Raw genomic sequence first — 7,375 nt, forward strand, 5'->3', positions numbered from 1 at the left:
GACATTGAGAAACTTTCAAACAGAGCTACACATCTGAAGACTCTATACACAGAAACAGGTTATTTACTAGATCTGTCTCCGTGCTTTTCTCCACTCATGTGCTCTGTCCATGTATACACACTTCTACTCTACATATGAGGATATAAATGATACAAGAATGTTTAGGCATCAGTATACACATGCAAAATTCAGATAAATTTGGAGGGTTTTTTTTATAGTCTTGTTTGTTTTTGAGACAGGGTCTCTCTCCTAAGCTAGCCTCAAACTCACTATATGGTCAGAGATGACCTTGGGCTTCTGATGCTCCTCCCTCTGCGTCCTGATTGGCATTACCAGATTGTGCCTCCATGCCCACCCAGTGTATGTGCTGCTGGGGTTGAACCCAGGCCTTCATGCATGCCAGTCAAGCAAACTTACCAACTGAGCTCCGCCCCTCAGGTCTCCAAATTTAGATAGGTTTTGTGCTAACCATTTTGTGTCTAATAAAACTAGTATATTTTAAATGTTTTCTGATGTAAACACTGCTTCTTCCAAAACCAACTTTAGGTAGAATGCTATCTTTAACTCAATACCATCATATATTGATTTATTTTGTCGTGCAATTTTCAACATAAGGAATTCATTTGATGTGTGCCAATTATGAAGAAGCTGCCAGAAGATTCCTGTGCTTCATGCCATCTGATGTCGAAGAAGCAGTTAGCAGTGCTGGTTTCTTCTAGGATAGATGGGAATCTGAGGTTGAAAGAGGGGTGTGTGAGTGATGGAAGCCCTGTGCCTAAAAGGTGAAAACACTGGATGGTAGGTATGGTTATTTAGGAAACTCTGTTGTGGGCAGAATTTAAAATAACTATTTGGAGAATTTCTTGATCTCAACAAATACACCAGAGTACTGTGCCATTCTAACATTAGAGATATTGTTTCAATTTAGTCACTTTGAAGGTTGTGAAAACAGCAAGTTGTAAGGCCAATGGGAGAGCTCACTGGGTTAAGACACTTGCTCATAAGTCCAGTGACCTGAGTTTGATCCCTAAGGCCCACACAGTAAAAGGACAGAATTGAACCCTTTAAGCTGTCCCTTCACATCTACATCCATGATCCCTAGCACATGTCACAATATCTCACCACACAAATTACTAATAAATAAGTATTTTAAAAGAATTTGGCGGAATGCTGTGGCTTCCATTTAACTCTGCAGCCTCGTTCGTTGTGATGTGAAGTTGAAATCACGGTTGCAGCTGGCCCTACACAGGTTCCGATGAAGACATGCCCTTGGTATTTGAACCCAGGGCTCTGAGAGTTACTTTCTCTTATCTCTCTAGGAATGACTTGGAAATATGAATTCCCCTTCAGGCGCAAGGCATTCCACACCTTTGGCAGAAACCATTTACCTGGCCGAGAATGCAAGGATAATTGGCTATAAAAGTTCAATGCCAGATGAAAAGAGAATTCCAGAGGTAGGTGCAGCACATTTAAATGCACCCTCCAAACGATGCAGCATTTGCTTGTGTGTATTCATTCAGGAGAGGGCGTTGGTGGCAGTGTTGATGGACATAAAGATAGTGTGTGTCCCAACAAGTTATAAAGCCTAAATACATCATATTTTCCTCAGCTATAGAGACAGCTCCTACCTTCCAGGATTATGATGGAAAAGTGAACTGAAAGAGGTTACAAGATGCCAAACAAGCTTTGGGCACCTCAGATTTTCACCCACGACCAGCCCTCTGGGTGAGCAAAGTCTGTTTTCATTCTCTCTTTAATCACTGAAAGCCTGGCTTGAAAGCCAAAATACCCAATTTGAAAATTCATCCTTAACCCTTGACATGCACGGAATGTTTATATCCCTCCTAAATCTGTGCATTAAAATATTAGCTCACAGCATGATGATTTTACAAGATGAAGACTTTGGAAGGTGGTAGAGCCCTCATAAATGAACTGGGTTCAACTGAAGAAAGCCCAGGGACCTCCCACTCCTCCCTCCATGTAAAGTTGCAATAAGATGGTTCTTCCACACATGTTAGTGCCGTGATCTTCAACCTAGAAGTGTCCAGAACTGTGAGAAGTAACTATTTTGTTGCTTGTAAGCCACTTACTCAGTGGTAGTTTTGTTATAGAAACCCAAACACACCAAATAGTCATTTCCCAATTGCTACTGTGACATGGATGTGTTTCCCTTGGAGGGAAATCTCGAAGAAGTTACTTGCTCTCATGTTCTCATTGTCTTTTATAGTGGTATATTATTTGTGTTTTAATAAATAAAGCTTCTCTGAAAAAATCAGAGGGCAAAGCAACCACACTAGTCAGCCTTACAGGCCAGGCAGTGGTGGCAGACACCTTTAATCCCAGCAGCTACATTAGGTAGCCATAGAGATTGGGTGGTGTTGGTGCACACCTTTAATTTTAGTGCTAGAGAGAAATATAAGATGGGAGGAGATAGCTCTCAGGCTCAGGCTCAAGCTCAGTCTCAGGATTCGTGAAGGCAGCATCACTTGTTTTGGTCTGAGGTAGAGGTAAGAGCTGGTGGCTGGCGATTTTGCTTTTCTGCTTCAGCTTGAATCCCAGTATCTGTCTCTGGATTTTTATTATTCATGCTACACCTGGCACCCAATGTTTGGAGTATGAATTCATGAAAAAGTCATCTGCTTGTGACTTAACAACCAACAGTATAGGCCAGAGCTACATGCAGCCAGAGTCACCATCCTACCAGCTAGGTTTTTCTTTCTTCTCTCCTGGCAAACTCTCCCTGAGCCCCTTCTTGGGCTGCTGCCAAACTTGAAATCCAGTCAGGCTTTTACTGTTCTACACAGCACCAATAAGTCTCACAACTTCATCTTCTTCATTGGCAAATTTGGTCAGACAACTGGGAACTCTTAAAGGGAGGAATTATTTAAAAGTTTTGCCCACACTAAAAAAAATAGGAAACACCATTACAACGGAGGGAATTAGGTCTCTGAATGATTAGATTATATGATGGACAATGTGAAAATGGAACTGTTCAATGAGAGGATAACTAATTCAGATGGAATTTATGTAATGTCAACTGTAAACATTACCAGCTTTATCATTTTCGTTTTATCACTTAAAAAGTTGGTTAATCTGTGTGCTAAGATGCAAATTTTAGAAAAATAATAAAATCCAGACAGAGGAATTTAATGGAGAACCAATTATCCCTAAAGACTGGATAGAGTTGGTTAAAGCTGTTTTAGAGCCTGGTCCACATTATCTTGGAGGGCCTAATTCAGAGAAGAGGCTAAGACTATTGAACAATGGAGTAAAACAGAGGTATGGAAGTCTCTCAAGATCAAATTCTTGGAGAAGGAGATTATACTACTATAGAAAGGCAATCCCTATATGATAGTCACATCCTGTCTTTATGCCATGCATCAGCTTTGAATGCTTGGGACAGAATTAAAGAAGTAAATAATTTAGAATTATTTACTAAAGTCATACAGGACCCAAAAGATACCTTCATGGATTTCTTACAAAGATTGACATCAGCAGTAAATAGGATGATACTAAATTCAGAAACTAGACAAATAATATTTGAATCTCTGGGTTTTGAAAATGCTAATTCTCAAAGCAAAAGAATAATTAGGCCATTAAAGTCAAGGTCAGAACCTTTGGATAAATAGATTAAAGATACAATTAATATTGAATCTCATGCCCATGATGATATTTGGATAGGAGAGGTGATTTCCATAGGTTTGAAGACAAATCAAAGTGTCAGATGTTTCAATTGTGGAAAATAAGGTCACTTTAAAATGGATTGTTAACAGGGCATTCCTAGAAATGTTTTTTTCTAAGAATAATCCATTCAGAACACCTCTGTCTTCTGGATTATACAAAAGGTGTGGCAAAGACAAGCATTTTACTAATAAATGTAGGTCAACAAGAAATATTCAAGGTAATCCTTTGCAGGCCCCTATGCCAAATCCTGTTCAGTCATTTCCTGCCATGTTAGAGAAAACTCCTTCCCAGAAAAATTAAAGAATCTAATGCCTGCTGTAAGGAACCATACTGCTTTGAATAATATTACAACTATAGAAGAGAGAAAAAAATTCAGGGGAAACTGTAAAGCGAGTATTTTGGCAAACTTCTATAAACTAACAAAGGCCAAAATGAAAAACACAAATAAATGACATTGTCAATGAAGGCCTGGTAGAGGTACAGATGTAACAATAATTTCACCAAAATCTTGGCATCCAAATTGACCTCTTCAGGACATAAATATTCAGCTTTTAGGCACGGGAGCTTTATCTCAGGTACTATACTATAAATTCAGCTGTAAAGCTTGCCTGCTCTCAGCGCTGGATTCAGTTCCTGTTCTCTGTTCATGCAGAGGACTGTGATCTGTGAGTCTACCCCTAAATAAAGAACCCTTTATTATACTTAATTCTGAGCTAGTGAGGGATATCTTCAGGTATACATTAGTGCATGTACTGATTTTTGTAATAATACCTTTGTGAACTAAAACAGTCACTTTGAATTCCATTTATTCTAAAAGCAAAAGCTTCCAACAATGATGGGTTATAGACAGAAGTCTATATCCTATTAACCCGAATAAATAACAACAACGGAAGTAAAATGGTTCGTTCTTCTGTGTATCTTTGTCAGTACTTTTCCAGACTTATATCAAATGCTAATGATAATAGGAAAAGAATATTTTAATTCCTGTTTGGCTGTCAGTGAAATTAGTTTTCCATGCTGTGAGTGAGTTATGGTTTCACCTTGAAAAACTTTAATACCTATGTACGCTTTTTTTTTCTAATTTTATCTAATTTCTATCTAATTTCTTGTTTGCACATTCACTATCAATTTGTAAGTCTGTATTCTTAATTAATTGTTAAATTGGTAAGCGAAAGATATGTATATTTAAGATGGGTGTGAAGGTGTTCATGTGGTATGCGAACTTGGAGGCCTTTGGGTAAATTCTTAGGAGTGATTGTAAATGGAGACTTTTCTTCATCTTGCTGGCTCCCACTGATCTCTCTGCCCGCTGGTCCGAGCAGCCCCTTACAAGATAACCATTCAGAGGCTTAATATTAATTATAATTGTTTGACCAGTGGCTTAGGCTAGTACTAGATAGCTCTCACTTGTAAATCAACCCATTTCTAATAGTCTGTATATCACCATGTGGCCATGGCTTTACCTTAGATGTTCTGGCATCCTGTACTGTGGGCAGCTCGCTGGCATCTCTCTCCTCCTGACTTCTTTCCCTCTCCATCTCTGCTTGGATTTCTTGCCTAGTTATATCCTATCCTGCCATAGGCTGAAACAGCTTTATTCATCAACCAATGAGAGAAACACATATTCACAGCATACAGAAGGACGTCCTACATCAAGTGGTGTGGCTGAATCATGAAGCATATCTATTTATAGTTTTTTTTTTTAAGAAACTCAGTACTAATTCTCACTGTGCTTGCACAAGTTTACAGCCAGCTGTGAGGGTGAAGGCATTTCGGGCTCTGGGTTTTGGCTTGTTTTATAGACTAATATTTTGTTAGTAAAGTTGGTGAAGATTTTTTCCCTGCTGTGTGTGGCCTTTTCATTGGAATGATGTTTTCCTTTGCCATACAGAAACAAAAATATTTCTGCAAGATCTCATTTGTGAATTATTCTTCTTATTTCTTGAACTAGCACAGTCTTACTGAGAAAGCCCTTATTCATGTCTAAATACTGAAGCAAACTCCTTCCTTTTTTATGCTAGTGATAGTAAAAAAAAGTCCCTGAATATTTATTTTATTTTTAATTTAATTTAATTTTATTATTAGGCTTGGCATCAAGTACCTTTATCCATTGAGCCATCTTGTCAGCTATAATCTTACAAGTATGGTTTCAATTCTTCATACAGCTCCTTGCCTTTGGACTCAACATTGGGGAGTTACATTTTGTCGAATGGGTCACCACACTGCCCTTCTTTGTCATGGATAGTTTTTCTTCTCTCCTCTCCTCTCCTCTCCTCTCCTCTCCTCTCCTCTCCTCTCCTCTCTTTCCTTTCCCTTCCTCTTTCCCTCCCTTTTTCCCTCCCTCCCTCCCTCCCTTCCTTCCTTCCTTCCTTCCTTCCCTCCTTCTTTCCTTCCATACTTCTCTTTTAATAAAACAAATCTGAAAGATATACAGTTAGGCTCACGGTTGTGCAGTTCACAAGCATGGAAACAACAAACAGAAGGACAGAATTCCAACAGAAGAAGCTAACTTAAAACAAGGTTGGACTTGCTGCCAGGAGGGTTTCTCCTGGATGGCACTGGGGCCAGGTCCACAGGGCTGGACACAAAGCCAGTGAACACAGGCTTCTCTTCATCTGCCCCAGGTTGGCTTGGAAGTTTGTGTCCATATTTTCATGCATCTCACTTTCTCCCGTGGGGTCTAAGAAGTCTCCAGAGCTTGTTTCACATGAGATACTTCTCGGTGTTCCAGGCAACTCCGAATCTTTTCTGTCACCACTGTACTTGGCACCTGCTGTCTTGGTCTAAGATGGAGGATTTTATTGAAGTGTCCCAGAGACATTAGAGGCCATTTTGTTCTTTTATACAGGGTGTTCTGTTGGTTCATCAAAGCCTAATGAAAAATTGGGCCCACTACCTGGAGACCATAAAACCTGGAAGCTGTTCCTGCTGTTGGGGTCCACACCCTTGAAGGTGGCGGTAGTGGTCATGGTGCCAAGAGGTGAGGTAGGCTGGTGCAGGGAGAATGTTGAGGGGATTGGGACCAAGCAATGGAGACAGCTTGGCAATCACAATCCACCGAGCTCATGAATCTCTGAGGGGTAGCTCTTCTGTGCCTGCTCTGTGCTGTGATTTGTGCATTTGTGGGAGTGAATGTCTTTTCTGACTTACTTAGGAGTTTCCTAGTGAACAGTGCTTAAGGGGAGACTCAGCCCCATTGTCACTCAGCAAAGGGAAAGTAAACCAATGTAACAGGAACATCGCCAAACCAAACCAGATATGGGAATGCACTGTAAACCAATTAATGTCAGTTACTATGCCTTAAATGACCTTAGACCATAAAATCATGAAAAAATTATGTAGATTCATCTCTGCAGTTAAAAACTGCTTAAGAGTAAATGTGACAATTTAATAAAATTTCAAAGGGTAGGCAAGAAAGGGGGAATGAAAGTAGACTCGACTATCAGGGAAAAGTTACAAAGGCAAGGGAATGATGTTAGAAGGGGAGAACAGAGGGTGTTTTATCAAATTTAATTGTCACTTTGACACAGCCTGAAACTACTTGAAAGGAAAGCACCAAGTGGGGGATTTCCTAGATCAAATTGACCCGTAAGAGAGCCCAGAGCACAAGAGGCAGCACCATCTGCTATGCAGGAAAGCTAGCTGTGCTAAACAGTTTTATGTCAACGTGACATAAGTCAGCCATTCCAAA

The 7,375-nt window shown here is 39.9% G+C and overlaps 1 pseudogene; it reads right to left on the reverse strand.

Annotated features, from left to right (window-relative positions):
• Positions 1-6,089: 6,089 nt before the first annotated feature.
• Positions 6,090-6,653, reverse strand: LOC101988064 (annotated as a pseudogene).
• Between the last annotated feature and the right edge of the window lie 722 nt (positions 6,654-7,375).

The sequence above is a fragment of the Microtus ochrogaster genome, chromosome 16 (genome assembly GCF_000317375.1).
Source record: "Microtus ochrogaster isolate Prairie Vole_2 chromosome 16, MicOch1.0, whole genome shotgun sequence".
Taxonomy (NCBI): domain Eukaryota; kingdom Metazoa; phylum Chordata; class Mammalia; order Rodentia; family Cricetidae; genus Microtus; species Microtus ochrogaster.